We start from the raw sequence: 19,004 nt of genomic DNA on the forward strand, positions 1-19,004 counted from the left end.
GATTTTGGCCATTCTGATAGGTATGTGGTGAAGTTCCTTATATTTAAAAAAAATGAAATTTCCCCTCCCAGTCTCAATGGATGATAATAGCTATGTGCAGTGTTACAGCTTCAGCAAAGTCATCCACACTATGCTGATAAACACACACAAATTTATATTTGTAGAATTTACCTTTAGATACTATCAAATGGATTAATAGAATGACAACTCTGCCTAGAGTTCCCATAGTGCAGAGCCATTAGGTAGAAAGCACTCAAGAAGTATTGAATAATGATAATGTTGATTATTACATTGCTGGGCTGAATAATGTGATCATGGAATCTTGGTAAATGCAATGTGTGGAGTAAATGCAAACCTTTGTGAGTATAAAAATGATTCAAGTTTGTTCCCACAGGAGGGATTATAGAAAAATGCACAAAAAGAAATACTAGTTAATATCAAGTTACTCAAAAAACTTCAAACCTGGTGGGAGAGAGAAAACGATTTAAATGTGCTTTGAACATTATTTATAACCCACATTGCTTCAAAACATATTTTAGTCAGGATGTTCAATTTTTTTCTTTACCTATACCTTGCTAAATAAATTCAGCTATTAGCATTGGACCTGGAAAACAAAAAAAAATATTTTTCTTTCCATCAAAAAGGAAATTCGCTGCTGTTGACTTTTTAGCCCAAAATACAATCTACTTACTTCGCAAAACTGGGAGCCTATCTTTATTCTGACAGTGTCCACTTTCAAAAAGTCTCTCCTGATATTCCTGACCTTTCTTTGTGAGTGACTATCAAAAAAGAGTCGGCCTCATTAAGCTGCCATAAGAGATTCTGATTAACTTTAAGGAAATAACCTCTTTTGATGATGCTTGCACATGGGAATCATGCTGGACCATTGCTCATCAAAGCCACATTCTTGCTTTGTTTGGCTCATGGAATATGCAGAAGACATACAGAATGTAATGAGAATATCTAATGCTGAAAGTGTGCTAACAAGCTTGCATACTAACAATAAGATTTCTCTCCAGGCAGACAGCTTCCAGGTACTCTTATTTTCCAAGGCAAATTGGAAAATTATCAAATTCAGTGATAACGTTTACACGGCATGGAAGCATCTAGTTTAGGACCTTGTTCTTTTCCCCTTTATGCATAGGAATATTTTAATAGTGAGAAGAGGGGAAAAAGATCCTGCTATTTCACTGCTTGTGGCAGCTTGCCAGCTCTCCCATCTAAAGTGATCAAAGATTGTAAACACTTTGTGAGAGATCTTTTTTAATAGTAAGGCTTTTCTGTAGTTTCATGAAGCAGTAAAACTGCAGGCATCAGAGATGAGATTTGGGGAGCACTGGGGTCATTTTTATCTTTCAGGTTCTAAATGACAAGATGAAAAGGGAGTAACTTCATAAAAATTCTAATTTCCCTTCCATGACCACACCAGTATCACAGGAAGATTTAGCTAGCCTAATATTGAAATTTTCACCATGAACCCTGTACTCATCATGTAGCCAAGGAAGGTCCTCATTAGTACAAAATCTGGTCTTTCATAGGTTAAAGTAACATGTTAATCATTGCCAAATTGTATACCTTACATGAGCCTTACTGGAGCATATTGTGTTAAGGATATAAACTATGGAAATGTTACACATGCATTTTTATATTTGTTTATGGAACACACAGTGCTTTTGCTGACTATGGTTTCTCTATGATAAACATCCTGAAATATAATTTTTAAGTATATTTCTGAATGCCCCGATTCAAGCTTGCAAAGATTATCACTGTACTCAGGCTCTCTAGGAGTAATAAAAGATTTGTTAATCATAGTAACAAAAGGAAGAAAATTGTAAGATAAGGAATTTAGGTGGATCTGCAACTCATAGCTTAATGGTTCTCCCCATTGATTCTAGTTAATAAATTTAGGACCCTGTTTCATGATTTCATGATGCATCTTAGATGGTATGGGATATTTCATTTGCTAAGACATATAGGGTCGGGGAGCATGGGGGAAGGGTTACCAAAACTGATTGCGATGCAATATAGATATAGATAGAGATATATATAAATCCACCAAGATGATTACAATTTTTATGAATCACATGTATACTAAAAAAAGAGAAAAAATGTATTGTCTTTGCACGGCTATGTCAAATATGGCATAAACTGCATGTCTTAAAATACCAATAACTTATTTTTCATCATCTGGAGATTGTGAAGTCCAAGAAGAAGTTGCAAGCAGAGCTTGTGTTCCTAGCTTGTAGACAGTGGCCTTATTGATTTGTTCTTATGTGGTTCTTTCTTTGTTTATACAAGGAGGGAGACCAAAGAATTAAAGAGCTCTGGTGTCTCTTCCTCGATTAAAAGATATATTCACTCTTCTAGATAGAATCCAATCCTTCTGGCATAATTAAAACTTAATTATCTGCACAAAGGACTGATCTCCAAATCTGTCAAAGTGAAGGATAGAATTTCAACCTATAAATTTGGAGTTAGATGGGGCATAATTCTGTCCATGGGACTATTTCACTGAAACATCTCTGTTAACTACCATTCATAACTTCCACTGTCATTCTTGGATTGTGCCTCTGTCCACATCATTTAGCATAGTCAATTACTCTGTCTTTCTAGAAGCACTTCTTTATATTTACTACTGTTGTTGTTATCAATTTGCATTATTGGAGAATGAACCCTGGGACTTTGCACTGAGATACCTCTCCATCCTCTTTATTTATTATTATTATTATTTTTTTTAATTTGGAGGCAAGGTCTCACTAAATTTTTAAGTTGCCCAAACAGGACTTAAACAAACAATTCTGATTCAGCCTTGCAGGGCACTAGGATTACAGGCACACCTCCCAGTTGGTATTTCAGTTTTTAAAATGTTTTATTTTTTAATATCTCACCTTTCCTTCTAACATAAGAGTAAATCAAACAGAATCAAAGTCACCTGTTAATTAGTTGGCATTAAAATGCAAATTTTTCATTATTTTTATGCTTGACCTACTTAATTTCATGGAAGTCTTTGACATTCTAGGCTAGAAATTGACAGAGAGTCTCGTGAACCCTCAGCTGTGCTCATCATGACATATGAGTGCAAGGAAAGTATATAAAACTTTATATTTACTTTTATCTTAAAAAGAAAGTAGCCATTAACAAATTAATTATCTAGACTTCCTACAGACCACATCAGCTTCCCACATCCTGTAAGATCAGGAAGTGGAGATGACTGTGAGCACTGAAGCTCAGCTTGATGCCCCCTCTCCAAGGTCTTGAGAAATTATAATAAAATCCACCTAAGTGGATTTAAGCATTACATACATTTTAGGTGTTAGAAATTTGGCAATGGTTTACAATGAGATAAAGACTATTTGCCAAAACTTACAGAAGTTGTTTGTTTAATTTATGGTAAAATACTTCAAAAATTTTTCTGCTCATAAAAGCCTAACTATGAAAGAATGTTAAAAAATTCATATTATGCCTCAAACAGTTGTTAGTGCACACATACACACACACACACACACACACACTTTCTGTCAAAGATAAGCTATGATTTTTTACGAGAAGCAAAAACAAAATGAGTTTTTCCAAAAACGTTCATTCCATGAAAAAAATCTTTTAAAAATGAGTTGGAAATGTCTTCGTAATTAAATGACTTAGTCACTGAAAAAATGTAAATTTTTTTACCTTTAAAGCTTTGATGTCTGAAGTTTAAAAACTAATTTAGAAACAGAATGTTCTAATATGCTCACAAATCTTCTAAATAAAAAGGTGCAGTTTATTTAGAATCATAATTGCTAAATGACATTGCAAAATAAGTGTTATAATTTACAAAGTACTACTACTATGCATTAGTCCCTTTCCCGTCCCTGGGACAAATTCCCAACACCTGATACTTGCAAATTTAACTCACAGATTCACTGGATTCAGTCCATGATCAGTTGACTCCGGAGCAAAAATGGCATAGCAGAAAAGCATGACAGAGGAAAGCTGTTCACTGCACAGTGGCCAGGAAGCAGAAAGAGAGAGGAAGAGCTGAGGGTAAGAAAGCATCCTTTCAAGCCAGGTTTCACCTCCAAATATGAGAGTTTTGGAGGATACTTTATATCTAAACTGTAGCATTCCATCTCTAGCCACTAAAAGAATCATCTCTTATCTGAAATGCACTAAGTCCATATCTTGGGTTGCCAAAGTCTTAACAGTTTCAATATTGCTGAAAAGTCATAGTTCAAAGTATCCTCTGAGTCTCAAAGAAAGCACTTAGCTAGGAGGTCCTTGTAAAAATTTTTTCAAAAAGTTAAACACTTCCAAAATATAATGATTCAAGCCAAGCATTCTCAGTCCAAAAAGAGAAGAATGCAGAAAGAGAAACTGGGTCTACACAAGACCCAACCCAGCACGGCAAACTGCAGCTGCATGTCCAGCACCCCGGCCAAGTTGTAGAGAGAGGTGAGTATCATAGAGTTCAAGAACTGCCTCCGCAGTCTTGCTCTTTATGCCCACATTGATTTCTCACAGGCCAGCTCTGCTCACTGCCTATGACTTTCTTCAGCAGACAATCATGTTCCCGGCCTCTCCAACGTCCTGCCCTTTCAGCTTTACTCTCATAGCTTCAGGCACAGACCTGTTGTGAGCTAATGTCACATATTTGTTCCTGCCCCTTAGGCCTTCTTATAATCTGGGTGGACGTTTACATGACCCCATAACTCCCACATTCTGTATGCCTGAAAGCCAACACTATGTTATAACACCAGAGAGCACTACCAGCTTGAGCGAAAGCTACATCCCCTTGGATCATGGCTGAAGCAGCCTCTTAGTGCCTGGATGGCTAAACTCAGGGATATACTTCCCTAGGTAGCTCTGAAAGAGCAGGGAGTCTCTCCTCATATGAAAGATTTACAGTATCACACCATTAAGACTGTAGTGGGTTGGGTCTTGCTGATTTCTGAGTTGCCTTCAGGGCATCTATCCCATTGTTTTTCTGCCAACTACTCAGCTTCTTGGTTCTTCACTCAGGGTAACAGACAACCATACCACACTTTTTTAATGAAAATATTTACTTTAGTATAACAGTTGCCAGGTGTGCATCTCAACAGCTGAGTTGGGGAAATACAGTAAGCAATCTTTGTATACACCCACTTGGTAAAACAAATTGCAAGGTGTATGCACGTGTATCAAAGTGTCAACAGGTGAGTTTTAATCACATCATGGGCCGTGTTATATTTTTGTGTATTTATAATTTGTTTTATTAAATGTTTTCTTTTGATTTTTCCTATAGAATTAGCCCAATTCAGTACAACTTTGCATGAAAATCTACTTTTACAACTTTAGGAGGATACTGAAAGTGAGGCATCAGGTGACTTGGCTACCAATGATGATTTGGATCATGTAAGCCAAAGAAGTTGCAACAGTGAGACAGCATGATATGTCAAAGAGAGAAATAAAGAATAAAGACTTTGATTCAGATGAAGAAGAAAACAGTAATGTAAATAAATATTGTAATAGTCAAAATGCTGCAAAGGGGTTATACTACCTGAACGATTCAACATTAGAACTAGATCAGAAAATGTTATTAGGTTCTTGCCAGGGATGAAACTTATTGGACAGAATGCCAGCACTGATTCAAGGTTGCAAATTGTAATGGATGATATGCTACAAGACGTCATGAAATACACTAATAATGAAATACAAGTAAAGCTTTCTCTCTGTGCGGCAATAGTAATAGTCAAAATTATATTTATCATGTTCCAGTTGATGGGCACTTGGGCTGCTTCCAAGCTTTAGCTATTACAAACTGTGCCACTATGAACATGGGTGAACATATATCACTGTGGTATGATTCTTTTAATTCAACTGGAAACTGGATAAAGAAAATGTGGGGTTTTTTATAAAATGGAGTACTACTCAGCCATAAAGAATGAAAAACTAGAGTCATTTATAGCTAAATGGATGCATATCGAGGCCATAATCTTAAGTGAAATAAATAGGACACATGTGTAAATACCGAATAGTTTCTCTAATGTGAGAAATTGATACTGTAAACAAGAATTAAAAAGATTAAAATGAATAATTGATAATTTGAAATAGGAAAAAAGGTCCAAAGACAAAGGAGTGAAGGGAGGGGAAGGGGAAAGGAAAAGAGGGAAAGGACAAACCATGAGAAAAGAAAAAAAATGGAAATGAAATCTATGTAAATAGGGAAGGGTGGAGGGGGTGAAGGGCACACAGGTAATGGGGAAAAAAATAAGAACCAAGATATATCATGTACAGGTACAAACACCCTATGATAAATGTAAACAAATTGCATACCTAAAATGTACTAATAAAATTAATTTAAAAATAAAAAATATATTTATCATGATACCTCACTATCCAAACTAAAAACCTTCATTAACAGGATTTTATCATTCTAATGGTCAAAATCTAAAGAATGTATGGAGAAGTGACAGATGTGGTGTTGAGATTTTTGGAACAATAATGACACATAAGTGATTTAGTTTCCTTCAAAACTGCCTAAATTTTGATGACACAAAGACCCACCAAGAAAGAAAAAAAAATCTGACAATTTGGCTGCTATTTGTTCATTTTTTTTAAACTTTCTTTTGAACTGTCAAGCAAATTTTACAACATCCAAATACATGACAATTGGCAAACAACTTGCATCATTTCATGGTTGTGGTAGCTTTCAGCAATATATGCCAAATAAAGCTTCCAATTAGAGTATAAAAATATATCCTCTGGTAGATGTGAAGACATGTTATACCTTGAATTTAGAAATTTATACTGGAACTCAGCAACTAGGTCTTTATTCATCCAGTAATAAATCCCATGACTTTGTGAACAGACTAATTGCATCTACATAAAAAAGTAACCGGAATATAACATTCAACAATTGGTCCTCTAGTTACCTATTGATGCTATATTTGCTAAAAGAACATCACTTTACCAGTGCAGGAATTATTAACAAGAACAAAGCAGAGATTCCTGAAAATATGTTGCCAGTTCACAATAGAAAAACGTATATCATAATTTGGATTGCAAAAGACATAACACTGACCTCACATATGGGGAAGAAAAACAGTATTGATACTGTCAATGTTACACTATGGTGATAAGATTGATAACAAAGCCCAGTATGGTGGTACATACCTATAATCCAAGGGAATGGGGGAAGGAAGGAAGGGAAAAGCAAAACGAATAAAAGAAGGAAAATGAAAACAAAGCTTTTTTATTAAAGGAGTGAAGAGAGGTTGCAGTGAGGACAAGGGATTGGGGAAAAAAGAAGAATCACAATATACTATGTGTGGGTACAAATTCCCTAAGATGAATGTATACCTATCATTATGTTTATCTTACATGTACCAATAAAATTAATTTTTAAAAATTACTCATAAGAAATATTGAAATATTACACAGGAAAAGAAATTCTTAAGAGATGATGTACTACGTCTTTGAACATAGTGGTTTTATATCATGATGAAATTTGGATTCATTTACCTTATTAATATATTTACATCAATTTATTTAGAAAATATGATAGCTGGAAAGTCCCATAATGACATTTATTCATGTTTTGTGTCCTGTTTTTGATCCACTATCTACTTTAATAATATTATCTATCAAGAAAAAATAAGAGCCAGGGATTTAGCTCAGTGGTTTCGCTGCCTGCTGCACAAGCACAAGGACCCGAGTTTGAACCCTGGTACCAAAAAAAAAAAAAGAAAAGAAACTGGAGCCAGACTGAATGTTATCTTTGGGCTGAGGATTTAGCTCAGTGGTTTTGCCGCCTGCTGTGAAAGCACAAGGAAGCGAGTTCGGTCCCAGGTATCAGAAAAAAAAATAATAATAATAATTATTTTGCACCTGCTAATATATTTTTATAAATTATGTGAGAAAATAATTTATTCCAAAAGTACTTAGGGACTACTCATTGATACATAATTACTTCAAGAAATGAGTATTAATTCTGAAAAGTGAAACCTCGTTGCTTGCCAACACGATAAAAATAAACCATAAAAATTTGATTTTGATGAAAAAAATCCCAGAATTCAGGAGGCTGAGGGAGGAGTATCTTGTGTATTTAAAGTCAGCCTGTACTACATAGTGAGTTCCAGGATAGCCTGGACTATATTATAGCAAAACAAAACAAAGTAGTATTGATGCCGTCAATGTTACACCATGATGATAAGATTAATAGTGAAGCTAGGAGTGATGGTGCAAGTCTTGCACTTGGACTTGGGAGACTGAGGCAAGAGAATCCTGTGAGTTCAAGGTCAGCCTTAGCTCCACAGTGGGTTCAAGGCTAGCCTGCACTACATAGTGAGATCCTGTCAAAAAAAAAGATTAATAATGGACCCTCAACACAAATAAAGCCAGAAATGGTCACATTTCATAAGAAAATGAAAGGTAGAGTAGATGTTGATGAGTTATGTAGCAACTATGATGTCACTGAGAATACAAAACATTAGCCAATGGTTGTGTTTTACTCCATCCTAAACAGATCAGGCATAAACATTTTTGTATCCTGCAAAGAAAATAACAAGGGCAAAATATCAAGGAGAAATTTTTCTTAGAGGATTGGGACTGGAATTATAAATGATCAACTACAACAGAGGAAGAACAATATATATCTGTCCAAAGAACTCTTCAAAAAATTTTGGATTAGACCAGAGAACAGACAGGTGAAACATCACAAGAAGCTCCAAAGAAAACAAAAAGACAGCAATATGCCAAGTATGTCCTGCCAAAAAATGATAGGAAAGCAAAACATACATGCTGTCACTGTAGGCAATTTTTGTGTATGGAACATGCTGTTTTAATGTGTGAAGACTGCCTTAAGTGTGATAATTGAAGTAAAGATTATTTCTGTGGTAAAGTTTTATTTGTATTTCATTGTAGCTCACACAGGAATTTATTTCTGTTGTTTTCATAAGTAAGTAAATAATTGACATTGAAAATATTGATATTTATTCTAAAAACTCAGTACATATTAACAATTTAATATTTTATTTTTTGATATTTTATTTTCCTATTAAGTATACATTGTATAATACAATAGAACTCATATAATTAAAATAAATAATTCTTGAATGGAAATCTTTCTAAAAAATAAATATGCCCATTGTAATGTTCCTTTAAAAAAAATTTATGTTGTGATGTCCCCTCCTGCTAATATTTTCATCTATCCCATTCTCCATGGCCCTAATCTTTCAGCTACTTTCTTTCTAACAAAACTGCAAACTTTTTATATCTGCTTTTTGATCCTCATTCTCACAGAAGATCTGACTAAAAGCAGCAACCAGTATTTATTACACAGTCTGAATGTTGGGCTACCTTGAAATTTCCTTCCTCAGATTAATTAGCCCAACACCCTTAATCTCAGTCTCCTTAAAAGTGTCAAAACATAGGTAAAATGTGGACAAACGTTTTGCTAGAATGTAACATGCATGGCCTCTAGTATCTTTCCCAGGAGAATCCTTTTCCCAAGTGAAAACTCCTGAGTCTGCCCTTTATTGTCCACATTCCTGTCAACATTCTGGTCTTCTGAGCTCTGACTAGAATCACTTGTCAAGCTCTACTTACTGAAGTCTAAGCCCTTTCTAACCTACTGCTCCAAAATTTTCCAAAGTTCTTCAGCAAACAATTTACACAGACTTCCAAACCATATGGTCAGGTACAGTAACACCTTAATCTCACTTCTGGTACCAATTATCTATATAAGTAGATAATGTGTTTATGGAAAGATACTAAACATTGTTCATCATTGGTGAGATGATAGTCATAAGCACGATGAGATTATACTTCACATTGTGTAGGAGAATATAGTCACACTGACCATAATTAATGTTGGTAAGTATGTAGAAAAACTGAAACTTTCATTTACTTCTTTTTTTTTCCATTAAGCTTATTGGTACATTTTAGGTGTAAAATACAGTTTCATTCATCATTGGGATCTTGTACCTTTACATGACATATCTTGGTTCTTATTTTTTTCCCCCATTCCCCTGTCCTCCCTTCATCCCCTCCACCCTTCCCTATTTATAAAGACTTTGTTTCCATTTTCTTCTTTTCTCATATTTTTTCTTTTCCCTTTTTTCCTTTACCCTACCCCTTCCACTTCCCTTACTCCTTTAGAGCTTTTCTTCCTATTACACGATATCAATTATACATTTTATTTTTTATTACAATATCAAGATTTAGAGGACATTTCCACAGATTTTACAGAATTTAAAAAAATATAGAAATCATATTACAAATATCTTTTTTGAAATAAATTTGACAACTTTTGCGAAGTACCTTGGAAGACAAATTAATGAAACAGACTCTATAAGAAATTTAAAATTTGAATATCACCTATCAAATAAAGTATATTCCTAGCTTGAAAACCTACCTATATGACAACAACACGCTCGTATATATTTTAACTGATGAATTATATCAAACATTTAAAGCAGAAAAAAGAAGGAACACTTCTCAGCTAATTTTAGGAAATCAACATTGTGCTGATACTAAAACTGGATAAAGATAATAGAAGAAAAAAGTATGAACATAGATAAAAAAATTTTGTTCAACAAAAAAAACAATTAGAAGTCAGATCTGGCAGTATATAGAAAGTGGATTTATTATAGGGACAGCAGTGTTGATTCAGCATTGTAAAATCCACCCCCATAAGTCAACATTTTAACAGAGGAAAAGAAAAAGCCATATGATCCTATCAGTAGTTGCGGAAAAAGTACTGGACTAAATTCTACAGCTGTTCATGGTAAAAGCTATCAGGAGACTAGAAGTAGAACAGAACCTTCACAACAGATCAAAGACATGTACTCCATACTTCCAGTCAGAAAGCTTTATATGAATGGAGAAGATACATTGCTTTCTCCCTAAGGTGGGGAACAAGGGCAGATATGCCTACTCTTCATCTGTCCATTAAACTTTGAAACCTAGGCCTAAACCAAAATAGTCTGGCAATAAAATGACACAATTAGGATAGGAATGGCAAGGTACAAGCAAAATCTTTATATGTAGATGAAATGATCATCTACAGAGAAAATACTAAGAAATCTCTAGGAGCCCCTAGAACTTGTATTTGAATTTAGCAGGATTAGAAAACACAAGGTATATATAAAAATTGAGGTGTATGTATATTTGCTATAAATGAAGAACTGGATATTGAAATTTAAAAGTTATGTAGGAGTACAAAGGACTTAGAAAAGTACAAAGAAAAAAAAATAACAGTGTTGGAAGACATTTATTACCTAATTTTAAAACTTTCTCTAAAGTAATCAAGGTAATGTTGGCGTAAAGAAAGACATATAGATCAATGGAATAAAACACAGAATCTAGAAATAGAACCACACATATATGGTCCACTGATACTTGAAAGATTATTTTACATTTACATTTTATAGAGCACAAATTCAACTCAAGAATAGAGGAAAAAATGTTTTCAACAAATGGTACTAGAACACCTGGTATCTGTATGTAAAAAATTAACCTCAACGCTTTATTTCCATACATAAAAATAACTTGAAAGGATCTACGAACCTAAATATGAAAAGACTGAAACTATAAAACTTGAAGAAGAAACTATAAGGGAAAATGTTCTTGAATTTAGGGTAGGCAAGAATTTCCTTTGATACAAAAACATGATGTATAAAAGAAAAGAATTGATAAATGAAATTCCATTTATGCAAAATGAGGTAGGTACTCTGTAAAACTTGATGAAAATACCTCAAAATATTAACATGGTCCAGAATCTCTCTGTGAGAGATACACAAATGATTAATAGATAAATATAGAGCCCGCTGCACACAGGAAGGTCTGTGCACACCCTACCGAGGGAGGTCCTGAGTCATGTGGAAGACACTGAATTAACCTGCTACAGACTAGCAGCCACCTGGATCCACACTACAAAGATGCAGAGGACACCAGACCACCAGAACAAGGTATTGAGTCCCACTGTTCCCGGCCCAGAGGTAGGGGCTTCTGAGCCATCATCCCACTGCTCCTGGTCCAGAGGAAGGGGGTTCCTAGTCACCATCCCTCCCACTGCTCCCAGCCCACAGTAAAGGGCTTTTGGGTCACCATCACTACCACTGCTCCCGGCCCCTGTCCCACCTCATCCAGCTCAGAGGAGGTAATCCATGCAGGCGTTAACAGCCCTCTGCCCCAGTCAAAATGAGAAAACATGAAAATAAGTCTCAAAACCAGACTTCCAGATCACCTACAGCAACTCCAAAGGGAAATGAGATGGAACACTCTGATACTCAACCACCTGGAACCACTGAACTGGCAACAAAAGAGGATCTGGAAAAAATGAAATCAGAAGTAATTTCTCAGATAACAGGAGAAATTGTGCCCCTAGTGCAAGACATGATTAATAAATCTAGGGAGGAGCTCAGGAACATGATGGAATCCCAACATAAGAAACAAATGGAATCCATAAAACAGATGCAAATACATTTCCAGGACATGAAAAACTCCATTGAAAGTCTACACAGCAGAGTGAGCCAATGTGAGGACAGAAATTCAGATATAGAAGATAAGATTGCAATTAGTGCCCAGGAAAAGAAAAATTGCTTCAAAATTATAAGGGAACATGAGAAATCAATCCAGCAGCTGCTAGATGATGCAAAGAAGAATAACATAAGACTGACTGGGCTCAATGAAGAAACAGGAGAGAGTGCAGATGACATAAAAAAATCACTTCACGGAAATAATGGCAGAAAACTTCCCTAGCAGGGGAAAAGAGCTTGACATACAGATAAGTGAGTCATATAGGACTCCAAATAGCCTTGATCAAAAAAAATCTACACATAGGCATATAATTATTAAGTTTCCAGAAACGCAACAGAAGAACAAAGTTCTCCAAGCAGTCAAAGAAACAAATCACATGCAAAGGAAAGCTCATCAGAATCACAACAGATTTCTCAATACAAACCATCAAGGCAAGAAGAGCTTGGAGTGACATATGCCAAGCCCTAAAAGAAAACAGCCTCCAAACCAGATTGATGTACCCTGGAAAAATATCTTTCAAAATGGATGGAGAAATAAGATACTTTCCTGACAAAGAGCACCTTAGGAACTTTGTGAATACCAAACCAATACTCCAAAGAATTTTACACAATATCCTAGGAACAGACATTGAGGATCACAACCCCAGGAAGGAAAGCAGAATGAACTCATCTGGCATGACAAGAAATTAAATGTAAAGGAGGAGAACCCAACAAAGAGAAAAAGTCATGGCAATGACAAGTCAATATGTTTCAGTTATCACCATCAACGTTAAAGGTCTCAAATCACCAATAAAAAGAAATAGACTGGCAGAATGGGTCAAGAAGCAAAATCCAACAATATGCTGCAAACAAGAAACACACTTATTTCAAAAGGAAACTCATAGGCTGAAAGTTAAAGGGTGGAAAACAATACTCCATGCGGTAGGAACCCCCCAAAAAGCAGGAGTAGCTATCCTCTTTGCAGATCAAATAGATTTCAAACCAACACTGATTAAGAGAGATGAAGAAGGATACTACATCCTTGTAAAGGGAACAATCCAAGAGGAAGAGATGACAATCATAAATATCTATGCAACAAACACTAGTGCCCCCAACTATATAAAACAAATACTAATGGACATGAAAAGTCATATATGCACTAATACAATTGTAGTGGGGGACCTCAACACCCCACTGTCACAAATAGATAGATCAACTAGACTAAAAATAAGTAATGAAATACTAGAACTCAATCAAACTCTTGAACAAATGAACTTAACAGATGTTTACAGAGTCTTCCACCTCACAAAATCAGAATACACATTGTTCTCAGCTGCACATGGGTCATTCCCAAAATAGACCACATACTCACACATAGAACATGTTTAAGTAAGTGCAAAGGAATTGAAGTTATCTCCTGTATATTATCAGACCATAGTGCAATGAAATTGGAGATCCATAGCAAAAGAAATTGGAAAAACTTCATAAACACATGGAAACTGAACAGCACACTTCTGAATAACCAATGGGTCACAGAGGAAATTAAAGAAGAAATCAGACATTACCTCCAATTAAATGACAATGACAATACAAAATATAGGAATCTATGGAACATAATGAAAACAGTCTTACGAGGAAAATTCATAGCAGTGAATACACATATTAGGAAAACAGAACAAGCCCAATTAAACAACCTGATGCTGAACCTCAAGCTTCTAGAAAAAGAAGAGCAGGACAACCCAGAGCTTACACAAGGGAAGAAATTATAAAGATCAGAGGAGAAATCAATGCAATGGAGACTAAGAGAATGATAAAAAAAAATCAATGAAGCCAAGAGTTGGTTCTTCGAAAGAATCAACAAAATTGACAAGCCTTTAGCCAACCTTGTCAGAAAAAGGAAAGAAAAGACCCAAATCCATGCAATTAGGAATGAAAAGGGTGAAATTACAACAGACCCAGTAGAAATCCAGATGATCATCAATACCTACTTCCAGAACCTATACGCCAAGAAGATTGACAACACAGAAGAAATGGACAGATTCCTAGATACATATGAATTACCAAAGCTGAACGAAGAAGACCTAAAAACTCTGAACAACCCAATATCAACCAAAGAAATTGAAAATGCAATTAAAAACTTATCAACTAAGAAAAGCCCGGGCCCTGACGGCTTCACTGCTGAATTCTACAAGACATTTAGAGAGGAAATGCTGCCACTACTGTTTAAACTCTTCAATGAAATTGAAAGGGAAGCAATTCTCCCAAATCTATTCCTGGATGCAAGTATCACCTTGATCCCCAAAGCAGAGAAAGACCCAACTGAAAAAGAGAACTATAGGCCAATCTCATTAATGAACATAGATGCAAAAATCCTTAATAAGATAATGGCAAACAGAATGCAGAAGATCATCAAGAAGATCATACACCCTGATCAAGTGGCATTCATCCCAGGGATGCAGGGATGGTTCAATATATGAAAATCAATTAATGTAATACACTATATCAATAGAGCCAAGGACAAAACCCATATGATTATCTCCATAGATGCAGAAAAAGCATTTGACAAAATCCAACATGCATTTATGATAAAAACCCTACAAAAAATTGGAATAGATGGTCTCTAGCTCAAACTGAGAGAAGCCATCTATGAAAGACCAACAGCCAATATCATACTAAATGGTCAAAAACTGAAATCCTTCACACTCAAATCAGGAACAAGTCAAGGATGTCCACTATCACCACTCTTGTTCAATATAGTTCCTGAAACATTACCATTGCAATTAGACAAGAGAAAGAAGTAAAAAGAATAAAGTTAGGAAATGAAGATGTCAAATTGTCATTATTTGCAGATGACATGATACTCTATATAGAAGACCCCAAGAACTCCACCAAAAATCTTCTAGACTTAGTAACCAAATTCAGTCAAGTAGCTGGTTACAAGGTCAACACACAAAAATCAATAGCTTTCCTCTACACCAATGACAGGCTCACTGAGAGAGAAATAGGGCAAATAATTCCTTTCACAATAGCATCCAAAAAACGGAAATACCTAGGAATCACCCTAATGAAAGAAATCAAAGCCCTCTTCTCTGAAAACTATGGCACTCTGAAAAGAGAGATTGATGATGATATCAGAAAATGGACAGACATCTCATGCTCCTGGGTAGGAAGGATTAATACAGTGAAAACAGCCATACTTCCAAAACTGCTATATAGATTCACTGCAATTCCAATTGAGATCCCAGCAGCATACTTCATGGACCTTGAGAAAACAACCCAAAAATTCATTTGGAACAAGAAGAGACCCAGAATAGCAAAAGCAATTCTAGGTAACAGAGACATGACAGGGGGTATCACAATCCCCAACCTGCAACTCTACTACAAAGCTACTGTGATAAAAACAGCATGGTACTGGCAAAGAAACAGACTTCAGGACCAGTGGAATAGATTAGAAGATGCAGAAACAATTCCAGACACACTCAGCCATCTCATCTTCAACAAAGGAGCCAAACACCCTCACTGGAGGAAAGATAGCCTCCTTAATAAATGGTGCTGGAAAAATTGGGTTTCAACTTGCCAAAGACTAAAACTAGACCTGTATCTCTCACCATGTACTAAACTAAAATCAAAATGGATTAAAGATCTAAATATTAAAATAGAAACTCTGAACCAGTTGGAACAGAGGTTAGGTAGAACCCTTGAAGGCATCAGTGTAGAAAAATATTTTATGAACAAAACCTCAGTTGCCTGTGAACTAGCACAAACAATCATCAAATGGCATCTCTTCTTATTAAAAAGCTTCTGCACAGCAAGAGAAACCACCAGCAGTGTGAAGAGACAACCCACAATGTGGGAAAAAATCTTCACCTGCTGTTCCTGAGGCAAAGGTCTACTATCTCGAATCTATAAAGAACTTAAAAAATCAGACCTCCCAAATTTCAAGACCCAATCCAAAAATGAGCATCTGAAATGAACAGACATTTCTCACACAAAGAAGTAGAAATAGCAAATAAATACATGAAAAAATGTTCAACATCACTGGTCATTTGAGAGATGCAAATGAAAGCAACACTCTGATTCCACTTCATTCGAGAAAGAATGGCTGCTATCATGAACTCAACCAATAACAAATGCTAGAGGGGCTGTGGGGAAAGAGGAACCCTGCTCCACTGCTGGTGGGAGTGTAGACTGGTGCAACCACTGTGGAAATCATTATGGAGATACCTCAAAGTACTAGGACTGGAAGTCCCATTTGACCCCGCTATTCCACTGCTGGGGATCTTCCCCAAATAATTAAAAGAATCATACCACAGTGATATATGTGCACCCATGTTCATAGCAGCACAGTTTGTAATAGCTAAAACTTGGAAACAGCCCAAATGCCCATCAACTGGAGACTGGATAAAGAAAATGTGTTTTTTTTATGAAATGGCGTACTACTCAGCCATAAAGAATGAGAAATTAGAGACATTTATAGCTAAGTGAATGCACATTGAGGCAATACTCTTAAGAGAAATAAATAGAATACACATGTGTAAACATCGAATACTTTCTCTGGTGTGAGAAACTGAAGGTGTAAATAAGGATTAAATGTATAATAGGTAATGTGAAATAGGAAGAAAAGGGGCTAAGGGGAAGGAAATGGGAGGGCTAGGGGAAAGCATAGAAGGGAATAGGATTAATATGAGAAAATGGAAAAATAGGAACAAAATTTTTGTAAATAGGGAGGACTGGAGGGGTTGAAGGGATGGCTGGGCAAGGGTGAAAAATAAGAACCAAGAGAGACTATGTAAAGTTGCAAATTTCCACTGATGAATGTCATTATATTGTATACCTAAAATGTACCAATGATTAGAATGAATAATCGATAACGTAAAATAGGAAGAAAAGGTCCAAAGGGGTAGGGGTAGTGGGAAGGGCAGGGGAAAGGAAAGAAGGGAAAGGAAATATGATGAGAAATGGAAAAAATGCAAATAAAGTCTTTGTAAATAGGGAAAGGTGGAGGGCATGAAGGGAGGGCTAGGAATGGGGAGAAAGTAAGAACCAGGATGCATTATATAAAGGTACAATTCCCAATGAGAAATGTAATTGTGCTGTATACTTACAATGTACCAATAAAAGAATTTAATACAAAAAAATAGATAAATATAATTATATACTGCAGAAAATAAATATACATCCATATAAAAATGTATACTAAATAGACACATCAATTTCATTCATGATAGCTAAAAAATGAAAACAGTTTGAATGTCTTATGCTGAAGAATTAATAAAGAAAATACAGTATAAGGATCTGGGGGAATATAATAGGACAGTAAATTGAAAGCAATTGCTGATATTAATTAAAGCATGAGTGAACCTCAAAAGTAGTGAAAGATGTCAGCCATAAAAAACCATATATGTTATGATTCAATTTATATTAAATATGAAAAATAGATATCAATTATTTTATTAATTCTTAAGTATTTATTGTTAATACTCAATAATTATTTATTATTTTTTGTCTAAGGAGTGTGGGTTACATAACTGGAGTTTCTTTTAGAGTGGGCAGTAGTAATCTAAAATTAGATTGTTGTAATAATTGTATAAACGTGAGAATATACTAAAATACTTAACTGTTAATTTTTCAGAGTAATTCATATAATAAATGAACCTAGAACCAAATATGGAGACTAGATATCTCAAATACATCAGATAGCTGTACTTAAAATTTTTCATGTTAAAGACACACAAGTGCTTTTTCTTTTAAAAGTCACATTAAATGGAAGGTTAAATGGTCCTTACTTTATATTTATCTAACTATTTTTAAAGATCTATTAAACAGAAAAATTGTATGTAAGGTACACCGTATGCTAAACATCAGAAAATGTTATAATTTTCTCTATTTTGATTTAAAAATGTAGAACAATGTATAAGATCATCTTCTCTTTTGGAATGCCTCACTTTCCCAATTGCTAGAAAGGAAGTCTCCGTTCTACTGACTCATGTCCCCATGTGGAGTGAAATTACTAAAATGATTGCTGTCTTGTCCTACATCTTGATGGAAGAGAGAATTATCTCCTTGGTGGATCTAGAGGACAGCTGACTGGTGTGACTAAAGATTTCCTGGGTGCCTTTTTCAAATTGTTTTTATGTATGAAGAAAGGTTGAATGCTGGTTTGTTCTCTACCATGTGAGATGGGACTTCGTTAATATTTAAGAGAAATGACAAACTTATGCATATGAAATAATACAAGGTATGATGGGGTAAAGTGCAGAAAGTATTTTGTGACCATTCACGGAAAGCATATTTTTCAAAACCATTTTTCACTTATTCTGAGGCTATTTTAAACTTTACGTCCATGTTTTATTTTTTCCAAATACTGGTGGAGAATAAGAAGAGCTATATTTCTTCAGAGTTCAGTAGCACTCAATAAAAGATTTTGTTTTAACTATAGTAAAAGCACGATTTCTCCCAGGAAAGAAAAGATCATTTAGGATTGGGCACTCTACCTTGGGGACTGGTAGAGTGGGAGTTAGTTAATTG

General features: G+C 35.3%; 1 long non-coding RNA gene across 1 annotated transcript in view; it reads right to left on the bottom strand.

The window, feature by feature from the left end:
• The window catches only part of LOC147826797 (uncharacterized), a 36,706-nt gene extending 32,563 nt beyond the window's left edge, over positions 1–4,143 (bottom strand). Inside the window, exon 1 of the long non-coding RNA XR_015453412.1 lies at positions 3,896–4,143. This is a non-coding gene — a long non-coding RNA (uncharacterized LOC147826797). The remainder of the gene's footprint in view (positions 1–3,895) is intronic.
• Between the last annotated feature and the right edge of the window lie 14,861 nt (positions 4,144–19,004).

This window comes from Heterocephalus glaber, unplaced genomic scaffold, assembly GCF_053883595.1.
Source record: "Heterocephalus glaber isolate CG9 unplaced genomic scaffold, H.glaber_assembly_v1.0 deba00001461, whole genome shotgun sequence".
Classification (NCBI taxonomy): Eukaryota; Metazoa; Chordata; class Mammalia; order Rodentia; family Bathyergidae; genus Heterocephalus; species Heterocephalus glaber.